At 46.8% G+C, this 14,022-nt stretch overlaps 1 pseudogene; it reads left to right on the top strand.

The window, feature by feature from the left end:
* The window catches only part of LOC142489275 (HEAT repeat-containing protein 5B-like), a 45,878-nt pseudogene that overhangs the window by 25,097 nt on the left and 6,759 nt on the right, over positions 1-14,022 (top strand).

Genomic DNA, 14,022 nt, shown 5'->3' on the forward strand with positions numbered 1-14,022 from the left:
ACCGCAGCTCACCTTCCACACCCCCCCCCCCGCTCCTCTCCCGGTGCCCCTCCTCTCCCGGTGCCCCTCACTCTCTCCCCCCTCCCCACCTCACCCAAATCCCCACGCTCCGCAACATCCCCAGCCGCACCCTCACCGTGCGCCGCGGAGGAAGCGCGGCCCTCCTGCTCAGCAGCAAACTCCAGGCTCCTCCCCCCTCGCGGGCCGGGCCTCCTGCTCTCCCCCTCACGTGCGCCGCTACCGGAGACGGGAAGCGCGGCGCGGGACTCCCCATCAAGTGCGCCGCTACCGGAGAGGGGAAGCGCGGCGCGAGACTCCCCCTCACGTGCGCCGCTACCGGACGGAGGGGAAGCGCGGCGCGGGACTCCCCCTCACGTGCGCCGCTACCGGAGAGGGGAAGCGCGGCGCGGGACTCCCCCTCACGTGCGCCGCTACCGGACGGAGGGGAAGCGCGGCGTGGGTCTCCTGCCACTCTTGGCCCCCCCCCCCCAGCTTCCCGAACTCACCTCCTGCCCCAGCCAGATGCCACGGGGTCAAGGTAAGTCACCCACCGTCTCCCACCCACGCACTGTCACCCAGTCACCCACACACTCACCCACCCAGTCACTTTCACCCACCCAGTCACCCACCCACTCACTCAGTCACCCACTCAGTCACTCACTCAGTCACCCACCCACTCAGTAACCCACCCACTCACTCAGTCACCCACCCACTCACTTAGTCACCCACCCACTCACTTAGTCACCCACTCAGTCACCCACCCACTCACTCAGTCACCCACCCACTCAGTCACCCACCCACACACCCACCCAGTCACTTTTACCCAGTCACCCACCCACTCAGTCAGTCACCCACCCACTCAGTCACCCACCCACCCACTCAGTCACCCACCCACACACCCACCCAGTCACTTTTACCCAGTCACCCACCCACTCAGTCACCCACCCACTCAGTCACCCAGTCACCCACCCATTCAGTCACCCAGTCACCCATTCAGTCAGTCACCCACCCAGTCAGTCACCCACCCAGTCAGTCACCCACCCACCCAGTCACCCATTCACCCACCCAGTCAGTCTCCCACTCACCCACCCAGTCAGTCTCCCACTCACCCACCCAGTCAGTCTCCCACTCACCCACCCAGTCAGTCTCCCACTCACCCACCCAGTCAGTCTCCCACTCACCCACCCAGTCAGTCTCCCACTCACCCACCCAGTCAGTCACCCATCCACCGACCCAACTCACCCACCCAACCACCGACCCAAAGTCACCCACCGACCCAAAGTCACCCACCCACCGACCCAAAGTCAAACCGACCCAAAGTCACCCACCCACCCACTCAGTCAGGTGTCACCCACCCAGTCACCCACACACTCAGTCAACTCAGTCACCCACCTAGCTGTCAAGGGGGGGGGGGAAGCCTAACCCTGTCGTACGCCCCCCCAAAATTACATCCCGGGCAACGCCGGGTCTCTCAGCTAGTCATTTATATTAACTCCCACTCCACACACACCTTTTGTAAAGCACTGTATACACTGTGGGCTCTCCATTCATTTATATTCATACAGATTCACACACACACTCTTACATCACTAACTTTCAGGAGCCATTTAACACCTCTAGCCATAAATCACATCCACACACGGGGGAGGGACGAGCACAGATAACATTCCTAGAGACACTGTTTTTAAGTATACCCTTTGCTTGCTTCATTCATTGTAACATCGCCGGAAGAAGAGATCAGTGTATCTCGAAAGCTCGCACAGATAAAAGCATTTCGTTAGCCACAGAACGGTATCGTCTATTTATTTTTTTGATTATTGAAGCTCGGCTAACACGGTACTGATACCTCTACATATATAATATATATATATATATATTTAATATTTTTATTTTTTACAGTCCATGTAATGCTTCTTAAAACTGTTTCTATTTAATAACATCCTTTTAAAGTGACTTGTTTACTTGACTTTTCTGTTGGTCACAGGCGTACGTGATTTTTGTCACGACACTAGGAGGCGAGTGGCTGGAGCGCAATTTTGCCACGTTCCTGTCTCACGTGCTTGACCTGCTCTCACACCCCCGTGCCACCCAGACGCATGTGGAGGCCGTGTACTCCCGGAGGTGCGTGTCCTTTATCCTGAGAGCCACCGTGGGCAGCCTACTAGGGGAGAAAGCCCAAAACGCAGCGGCTAAGGAGATCTGCCAGGCCATCAGTAAGCAGATGAAATCCGTGGGTAAGATGATTGTGTTTATTTTTTATTTTATCGTCCTGTTTTTGTTGAGGTTTTCAAGGTATAACAAAAGAGGGAGGGGGGGATGTAAAGGTAAGGATACATAAATAATGAGGGAATGGAGTGAGGAGTTGGGGTTGGGAGGGGTACAGCAGTTTAATGTTATAGCGCTCAAGTAAAGACATCAGCAAGTATAACTTTTTTATGGAGTGTAAACAGTCTATTTATGTGGAAGGCAATCCTGAGAGTCGTCAAGGAGGACACACACCTCATCGCCCAGGTAGGATGAATAAGGGGGGAAAAGTCTCTAGTTACAAAGATGATTGTGTGCTTTAAATCATTTTTTTTGTTTGTCTTCCTCTGTATCAATAAACTGCAAGTACAAATATAGGATAAGTATTTGTTATCCTAAATTAGCATAGGTTGAACTTGATGGATATGTCTTTTTCAACCTCCTCTACTATGTATGTAACTATGTAAAAAAAAAGTACAACAATCAAAGGCTGAAATATGATTTGCCTTTTTGCCACTTGAATATAAGAATTGGGGATACGTACAATGTAGTTTCTGTGTTCTCAATTGCCCATAAATGCAGATTTACTGAAAGCTGCTAAGATTTTAGGTACAATCGTTCTCAATTAACATGCTATTTTTTTTTTTTTTAACAACATAACAATGAAATTGTCTCCTTTAAAGAATTGTTGCCATGATTATATGAAAGGGAAGGGGAGGGTTAATTCCCACTTGTGATGCTAACCAGGAGTAGGCAATGTTTGATCATGATATAAAAATATAATAATATAAACATCTTCATAGCATAGGACAGTTCATAAGACTCAGGATTCCAGATAGTCCAATGTTAAACACACTCCCATAGATTATGCCACTAGCCATATAGGTAAGTCTTATGTGGTGGTCTAGGTAACCGTGTGTGGGACTGATCACATAAATGAAGTAAATGGATTACTCACTGCTGACCTTGGGGATATCCTGGTCCTGTCCTGCGTGCTCCTACCAAGGAACAATTGAAGAGAGTACAGGGAAAACGGCGGTGCATCTGCTGCTGCTGCTGAAGATTGGAAACCACAAACTGCAAACCACAAAATATAAGAGATATATCGATGACCTGATCCTCATTTGGGACGGTACTATTGATATGTTAGGTACATTCATCGATATACTCAACACCAATCAGTTTAATCTGAACTTTACATTTGAAAATCACCCCACAAGTATAAATTATTTAGATGTACATTTATATATTGATTTATCCTGTACCATCCAGATGGAGGTGTACAGGAAAATCAATTCACGGAATACTTTTTTGAGATTTGACAGCAGTCATCCAAGGCCATTAATAAAAGGCATTCCAAAAAGTCAATATATGAGACTTAGAAGAATTTGTTCTTCGGATGAGACATTCATTGACCACTCTAGGAGCCTGACTGAGAGATTTAAACAACGTGGGTATGATGAACTAACTCTAAAAAATGCTTTTGAATCTGCATTAAAATCAAATAGGGATTGTCTTATTGCTAATTGTGGGGCTAAAACAATTAAAAAGACGGCTAAAAGGAATTTGAATCAAAACACAAATGACTTGGGAACCCCTTTTTTCATAACTAAATATAGCACACAAGCACAACAAATTAAGAGCATCATAAGCAGACATTGGAATATTTTACACCTTGACAATGATTTGATCCCGTTTATCAAACAGGGTCCAAGAACAGTGTTTACGAAAGCAAAAACACTTGGAAATTATCTTTCCCCCAGTCTCTTTACTCCCAATGTTCAAACTACTACATTGATAAAAACAAAAGGCTTTTTCAGATGTGGCCAATGTAAGATCTGCAAATATGCAAGGCCAGCCAAAAACATTGAAGTTCACAGATTAAAAAAACCCTATGAGATCAGTACTTTCATAAATTGCAATACACAATTTGTAGTTTATTATATTTGGTGTAAATGCTCTAAGGGATACATTGGCAGGACAATAAGACCATTAAAACAGCGAATAATGGAACACGTGAGATACATCAGAATCAAAGACATACAACATCCAGTGTCAAGACATTTTGTAGAATGTCCCCAGGGCGGGCTATTAAATTTCAAATTCATGGCAATTGAGTATGTAGAAATGTTAAAAAGAGGGGGTGACAGGCTAAACATCTTAAATAAACGTGAGATGTATTGGATGTTTCAATTTAATACCAGGACCCCTCAAGGGCTCAATGTAGACTGGGAACTGCAGCATTTTTTATAAAGAGGGTAAAAGAATGACTTAAGTAAAGAGTCTGTGATTATAAAAGACACAAGTTTGGAATACGTGCAATATTGTTTGATCCAATTATACCTAATATTGAAAGTTACACCACGGTATAATGAGTTTATCAAATTGATTATTTTAATCAAATGATATTCAAGGCTAAGTGTCCTTATTTCAAGAATACAAATGTATTGAAATTAATTCCTTATCTTAGCTTAAACTTGTAAATTGTACTGCACCTAGATCCGTGTTTGATGGTACAATCATTTTTGATCTTCTTGTAACCATATAGTCCATAGGACCCTATCCTGCTAAACTACAATGTCATTTTGAATATCATTATGTTTAACTAGAAAGATTTAGCATGATCTAGATATCATGCATATGTGGCAATTATTCCTAACTTAGGTTCTAACTGTATATATTTTCTTTGTGTACTGTGAGGGTAATACACAGCAATTTGTGTGTTTTTATGTACTACTCCACTATAGTGTTTATAGTGGTTTTTTAATTGTCTTACTTCATTATATGGATCATTGTTCCTTTATATATTGCAGTGTTGAACAGTTCTAGACATACTGATTTAATGTGTCTTGAGCGATGATCCTAATGTTATTTGTTCTTAGGAGTATACCCACCATTTCCTTTTCTTGGATAAAGCTGTCAGTCAGTCTTTGTTTACATTTAGGACGTCCCGTTTTTTAAGGCCTATGATTGGCCAGAAGGGACGTCGCGTCATCAAGGGGAGGATACATTCACCTCCCATGCAATTGCACTGTGAAGCACAGCTGGGTTTGCTTCAAGCTAATGTGCCTTACACCAGCTAGAGGGGAGTGACGCCTCCCACGCTTCCGATTGGCCCAAATTACACAGCGTCATAGGAGAGGAGAGGGAATTGTGGGTATTTAAGTATGTGATCGTTGTAAGTGATTTTACTCTTTGATAAAGCGTGGGATACCACGGGAAACGCGTCAGAGTGTTCTTTTTGGCTGTTACTATGCCCTAAAATAAATTTTTGCACCTAGGATATTTTGTGGTTTGCAGTTTGTGGTTTCCAATCTTCAGCAGCAGCAGCAGCAGATGCACCGCCGTTTTCCCTGTACTCTCTTCAATTGCCATGATCAGTGATTGACAAATCACCAAAAAATCTACTCGCCATACAAAAAAATCTACTCGCCACCTAGTACCGAACGTGTGCTGCTTGGGCCAATATTTACTCGCCCGGGGGTTAAATCCACTCGCCCGGGGCGAGCAAATGTATAGGTTTGTCGAACACTGGCCATGATTATAGCAAACATTTGGCTGTGTGGGTTTAATTGGAAATGAAGAGAAGTTTTCTTTTTCAATGGGTGAATCTGAACAATGGAGAGCTTGAAATTCGACCATTTTCTTTACCCCTAGCTCACACATGTCCCTGTTGACGGGCAGTAAAGATAAGGAAGGAGGGAGTTAGCCGCGCAGGCCCCTGTTCAACATGTCCTTGTCCTCTGTCTCCGCTCACCATGTTTACAACCTAACTTTAAAAAGTGCATACAAATACGTACTGTACAAGTGTTTGTTTATATTTATTTTTAAGTAAATCACTCCTATTTACTTGAATGGGCAGGATGGTGCTTTATTGCTTAGCACTGCTTCATAAATATGGCCTCTAAAACATGTAATTGCCTTTCGTTCACTTTCATCCTAAAAGGGATTGCACCTTTTTGCCGGTTGGTTGGTTACCAGGATTTTATCTTCATTTACAGAGCAGCGGCCCTCAATGGAAATACTGGAACAGCTGAATTTCCTAGCCTGATACGATTACTCTTTCTTAGAACCTTATTTGTTGCACTGTCCTACATTTTATGTAATGCCCAATATTGGCATAAACAATTTAGAATCTTACTCCTGTTTATTTAGATCCTTTTTATGGTCGTGCTCGATATGACATATCAACTTTTGCGGTGTAATTGTGCTGTTTCGTGTTTTTTTTGTTGTTGTTTAGAAGCTGTGGTGAATGATGCCAACAATGAAAATAAAGGCGGATCTGCCGACGTTTCTGCCACTCAGCATGTCATGGTGTGTGCCCTGCAGGAGCTGGGGAGTCTGGTACAAAGCCTGAACTCCACAGCATCACCTCTCATACTGGAGCCTTCTATAGGTAACTGCAGCCAGATGCACAGCAGGCGTAATTTATACAAACAGTAGATTGTATTGATAAGAATTTGTCACGTACGCCGCACCCTTGAGCACATGATTTCTGTGTGTGAAAAGGGTTAATACATCTGGCGGTCCAGCTGACTTGCTAACCTTCCCGCAAGGCCCTCAAAACGAGCAATATCTCCCCAAAAAAACTCAATACGCTGCCACCACTAAGAATAAATGAAGGGCTTGCTCCCTGGAGTTCACAGCCCATGTTTACTGGAAAAATATGTAACAACTAGCTGAGAGACCCGGCGTTGCCCGGGATGTAAATGCGTAATAGGTAGTATTATTTATAAATCGTGGAACAATAGGTGACTGTTTGTTGTAAAGGTTGGATAATAATATTGAAAAGAAAGATGGAAGAAAATGTAATACGATGTTGTATAAAAATGGTTTATTGTAACCACACCACAGTACAATGTATATTTTGGTGGCATAAGTGATGTAAAAATCTGAGTCGTGTGTCCTGCTAGGGTGTGAGGCGGCGGGTGGCGCGTGGGTTGTGAGTGCTGTGTGCGAGTGGGGGTCCTGCTAGGGTGTGAGGCGGCGGGTGGTGCGTGGGTTGTGAGTGCTGTCTGTGAGTGGGGGAAATGCAAGGGTGTGAGGCGGCGGCTGGCGCGTGGGTTGTGAGTGCTGTCTGTGAGTGGGGGTCCTGCTAGGGTGTGAGGCGGTGGGTCAGTGATGTCGGTGCGTAGGGGCTGGAGGCAGCAGGTGTGTGTGGCGGCAGGTATGTGTCGAGTGTGGCGGGTGTCTGTTGAGTGCGTGCAGCGGCTGTGAGGCGGTGGGTGAAAGGCAGAGGCGGCCGGAGTAAGGGCAGGTGAAAGGCAGAGGCGGGGGTGGGGAGGCGGTAAGGCGGGCATGAAGGCGAAGGGCGGCGGGAAGGGGAGGAGGGGGTGGAGGAGGGGGGCAAGGGGTGGAGGAGGGGGGGTCGGGGTGAAAGCGCGGGAGACACGGGGAGAGGAGGAGGTGCGCGCGGGTGCTGCTAACACTGTGAGCCCCGCTAATGTATGTAACAGTGTGTGTGTGTGTGTGTGTGTGTGTGTGTGTCACTGTGTGTGTGTGTGTGTGTGTGTGTGTCTGTCTGTCTGTCTGTCTGTCACTGTGTGTGTGTGTGTGTGTCTGTCTGTCACTGTGTGTGTGTGTGTGTCCCCGTGTGTGTGTGTGTGTGTGTGTGTGTCCCCCCTGTGTGTGTGTGTCCCTGTGTTCCCTGTGTGTGTGTGTGTCCCTGTGTTCCCTGTGTGTGTGTGTGTCCCTGTGTGTCCTTTGGCCCGTCACTCCGCCTCAGGCCAATGAGAGGTGTGCGGGGGCGGGCGGGCGGGCCAAGGGACCAATGAGATTTCCCCTAGGGACACCGGACATCCAGGCAGGCAGGCAAACATACAGTGCTTTCACTAATATAGTATAAGATGTAGCAAAATGTGTCAGAAAATACAGTTTATCTCTTCTAAAAGGTTACAAGGTTCAATTAGAGCTCCAAAACAGTACTTATTCCATTTTAGGTATAATGTACGAAAAGTGGTAAAGTGATTGTTTAAAGAAAAAGCGTTTCAAAGACCGTTTCAGAAAATAATGGGATAAAAACAGAAAACTTAAATACGTTCTCACATGCTAAAGTCCTTAAGAGGATATGAAGAAATATGAGAATCCACCTGTTATTTGGCCTAACACCCCTCTATGTTGAACCTCTTCAGCCTACACCTGCGTTGCCCCAAAGGCTATTTTTAAAAAAAGCCAAATCAAGAAAACTGCTTAGCACATAAAGCTGAAACTACCATGTGAGTGCAGTTTGTCTTCGTGTTTCCCCTTTGCACTGCTATGAAGTGTTTCAACCTTTTGCCGTTTGTATTTAGGACTTTTGGACACAGTGACGTCTGTCCTCCTTCACCCCAGCATGGCAGCCAGACTCGCAGCTGCATGGTGCCTGCGCTGTGTTGCTGTGGCACTACCCTTTCAGCTTACATCGCTGCTGGACAGGTGTGTAGAAAGACTAAACAACTTGAAGAATTCCCCTGAAGCGGTTAGCGGTTACAGCTTTGCAATGGCTGCTCTACTAGGCGGTGTACATCAGTGTCCTTTGGGTATTCCTCACGCCAAAGGAAAGGTAAGAAACAAAATGTATCTGGTCTTTCAATACTTAATGGGCCATAATTACTAGGTTACTGTAAGCCTTGCAGCTTAGCACCGCTTGGTAAATATTGCTCATTGTTTATGTCTCTCACACACTGTGTGTCTGTGCATGTGTGTACAGGCATACCCCGCTTTACTGCACCGACACACTTTATTCGAGCAAATACCCAGTATGTACCTGGCAGATACCTGGAATGCGCCGCTCCTCACCTCTGACAAGCCCCGTTGCGTTTGCCTTCCCAGCCTGGGTTCATGCCTGGCTGACGGGCGGCTGATCTGTTAAATGATAATGATTAGGATTTAATAGGCTGCAATGCTTCGCGTGTCTACCAGATGGCATAAATTCATGAATTGTAATGCAGTATATATATATATACTGTGCAGTATTGCAGCCAGCGGGAATAAAATGCTTCAATCCCTGCTTGGAAAATACCTCAATGCACTCGGGCAGAAAACAGTCACAAACCTCAATACACCCGGGTATACCCGAATTCGTGGGACTAGCCGAGCTCGAATAAAGTGTGTCGCCAGTGTAATATACGCAATGGGACCGGAGCATGTATGTAAAGTGAAAATGTACTTATAGTGAAGCACTACCTTTTTTCCACTTTACAATGCATGTACTGTACTGCAAACATCATATATGTGCATAACTGATGTAATAACGCATTTGTAACCAAAATAAATACAGTAGGCTTTATTGAAATAAAATCTTTAATGTCAGCTGATTTTTCTTATGTGCTTACAGATACAACATGGATGAATGGAAAATTATTTTAAAAATATGTAGGAAGGATGAAGGAGAGGGCATATCTTCTACTGTACAGTATTTTTACTGAAAGGGCATGAAGGTGAGGTGCATTTATTTGACTGACTGATATATTTTTGGGACTTATTTTTTGTGACTTTGGTGAAAACAGTACAGTACAATACTGTACAGTACTGTACAGTGTTTTACAATGCTGTGCTTCCTTAGGCCGTGCGTATAGTGCCCGCGACCGGCGACATCACCCATCATAGCTAGCGAAAGTTATATGCTCCCGGGCATTTGATTTGTTCAGGGGCTGTCACATGAGGTGACAGCCCTTGAAAATCAAATATTCCCGGCTTCCAAAGTCCGCTCCGTCGCATTGCCGCTCTCGCGCTTACTATAAGCGCACGCGGCGGCGGCGGCAATGTGTTTGTTTTTGGGTGGCATCGCCGGCACTATACGCACGGCCTTACTCAGGTCCTTGATCAGCTTGGCTTGCACGCACTCCCTCAGTCACGCACACACTCCCTCTGTCACACAATCTCTCACGCACTCCCTCAGTCACACAATCTCTCACGCACTCCCTCAGTCACACAATCTCTCACGCACTCCCTCAGTCACACAATCTCGCACACACGCACACACTCAGACGCACACACGCACACACTCAGACGCACACACGCACACACTCAGACGCACACACGCACACACTCAGACGCACACACGCACACACTCAGACGCACACACGCACACACTCAGACGCACACACGCACACACTCAGACGCACACACGCACACACTCAGACACACACACGCACACACTCAGACACACACACGCACACACTCAGACACACACACGCACACACTCAGACGCACACACGCACACACTCAGACGCACACACGCACACACTCAGACGCACACACGCACACACTCAGACGCACACACGCACACACTCAGACGCACACACGCACACACTCAGACGCACACACGCACACACTCAGACGCACACACTCAGACACACACACGCACACACTCAGACACACACACGCACACACTCAGACACACACACGCACACACTCAGACACACACACGCACACACTCAGACACACACACGCACACACTCAGACAGACACACACACACACTCAGACAGACACACACACACTCAGACAGACACACACACACACACACTCAGACAGACACACACACACACACACTCAGACAGACACACACACACACTCAGACAGACACACACACACACACTCAGACAGACACACACACACACTCAGACAGACACACACACACACTCAGACAGACACACACACACACTCAGATAGACACACACACACTCAGATAGACACACACACACTCAGATAGACACACACACACTCAGATAGACACACACACACTCAGATAGACACACACACACACTCAGATAGACACACACACACTCAGATAGACACACACACGCAGACAGACACACACACGCAGACAGACACACACACGCAGACAGACACACACACGCAGACAGACACACACACGCAGACAGACACACACACGCAGACAGACACACACACGCAGACAGACACACACACGCAGACAGACACACACACGCAGACAGACACACACACGCACACACTCAGACGCACACACGCACACACTCAGACGCACACACGCACACACTCAGACGCACACACGCACACACTCAGACGCACACACGCACACACTCAGACGCACACACGCACACACTCAGACGCACACACGCACACACTCAGACGCACACACGCACACACTCAGACACACACACGCACACACTCAGACACACACACGCACACACTCAGACGCACACACGCACACACTCAGACGCACACACGCACACACTCAGACGCACACACGCACACACTCAGACGCACACACGCACACACTCAGACGCACACACTCAGACACACACACGCACACACTCAGACACACACACGCACACACTCAGACACACACACGCACACACTCAGACACACACACGCACACACTCAGACACACACACGCACACACTCAGACAGACACACACACACACTCAGACAGACACACACACACTCAGACAGACACACACACACACACACTCAGACAGACACACACACACACACACTCAGACAGACACACACACACACTCAGACAGACACACACACACACTCAGACAGACACACACACACACTCAGACAGACACACACACACACTCAGACAGACACACACACACACTCAGATAGACACACACACACTCAGATAGACACACACACACTCAGATAGACACACACACACTCAGATAGACACACACACACTCAGATAGACACACACACACACTCAGATAGACACACACACACTCAGATAGACACACACACACTCAGATAGACACACACACACTCAGATAGACACACACACACTCAGATAGATAGACACACACACACACTCAGATAGACACACACACACACTCAGATAGACACACACACACACTCAGATAGACACACACACACACACTCAGATAGACACACACACACACTCAGATAGACACACACACACTCAGATAGACACACACACACTCAGATAGACACACACACACTCAGATAGACACACACACACTCAGATAGACACACACACACTCAGACACTCAGGCAGACACACTCAGACACTCAGGCAGACACACTCAGACACTCAGGCAGACACACTCAGACAGACACAGAAACACACACAGACAGACACAGAAACACACACAGACAGACACAGAAACACACACACACAGACACAGAAACACACACACACAGACACAGAAACACACACACACAGACAGACACACACACAAGCACAGAATGCAGTAGAAGAGCACCTCCTCCTCCTCCCCGTAGCCTGTAACTCACATGCAAAGTTCCATTCTACAGCAGCAGCAGGCTAGAGCGAGCTCTGAGGAGGGAGGAGGGAGAAGGGAGGAGGAGAGCGGAGGGAGAAAAGCCAGGAGCTGCAGTGCGGGCGGAATCACTGCTATAGCAGCTGATTGATGGTGCGCCCGATCTCCCCGTTCCCCCTGCCATCTGGCCCCGTTCCCCCTTACCCCTTACCTGCACTCCCACTCAGTTAGGGACCACAATGAAGGAGGTTGCAGTATTGATGAGAGGTGCGCACGCACGCACGCCGCCCCCTGGTGTCCGTACTCACGAAGCATGCGTACGTACAAAGGGGTATGGTGTAACTAAAAATAAATGTACGTACTTGCGAGTGTACATAAAGCGGGTGTACGTAAAACGGGGTATGCCTGTATTTATATGTGTATATACCGTACTCGTTCAGCCTAATAGACATTACTGAAACTTGGCTAACGCCACCTGTTACTATCTCACCTGCTGCACTGTCTTACAGTGGCCTTTCCTTTAGTCATACCCCTGACCAGGGAGCAGACATGGTGGAGGAGGCCTTCTTCTCTCTCATTGATGCACTTTCCAAGTAATACCCCCTTGTCCTTCCCTCTCGTTACCCTCATTTGAAAAAAACACTCCCCTGTCTCTCCGTATTGCAGACAATTTTGTTGCCTGGCTTCCACACCTGCTCATTCCTGACTTCCTCACTCATTCTAGCAGACTTTAATATTCCTATTGATAACCCTAATACTCCAGCTTCCTCTTATTTCCTCTTTGACCTCATTCTTTGGTCTCTGAGCGGTTGTCCAGCTCTGCTTCACATTGTGATGGTTACTTGCTTAATATTATGTTCTGTCGTCTCTGTTCCCTCACTAAATGTCAATGGAGGAAATCACTCTCTAAAGCTGATTTATGCACCGCAAATTAATTCTCTTTGCCTGTAATTCTGCCCAAATCCTTTCTAAACAAAACTACTTTTACTCTCACATATCTACTATCCACCAATTCACAATGTCTGTTTTCAACTTTCAACTCTCTTTGTCCTTCCACCCAAGGTCCCACTTCTGGCCTTATAGCTCAAGATCTAGCTAACCACTTTAGAGATTAAATCAACGCTATTCGACACGACTTTGTCAAGCCACATCCACACCAGTTACCAAGGAGAAAGTCTCCCATCTTCTCCCCTCACCCCCCCCTCTACAATTTTCTCTCTCAATCCTCTCATCTCCTGACCTCTCCTCTTTCATTCCAATTGTGTGTAACTGTTTTTCTGCTATTTGCTCGTGGATGTCCCATTATCATCTCTAACCTAACATGTCAAAAACAGAGCTTATCAGTTCCCTTCCTTCTAACCCTACATCTGTACCTAATTTCTCAATTGAATTGTAAGTCTCCACTATACTTTGTAGACTCCAAGCTAGATGCACGGGTGTCATTTTTGTACTCCTCCCTCACCCCTCACAATCGGTACCTCGCCAAATTTTGTTTCCATTTCTGCAATATTGCCAATCTACATCCCTTCCTCACCTTTCTGACCTAATTTCCAAGTTATTTCTCAAATG

Source organism: Ascaphus truei, chromosome 3, assembly GCF_040206685.1.
Source record: "Ascaphus truei isolate aAscTru1 chromosome 3, aAscTru1.hap1, whole genome shotgun sequence".
Taxonomy (NCBI): Eukaryota; Metazoa; Chordata; class Amphibia; order Anura; family Ascaphidae; genus Ascaphus; species Ascaphus truei.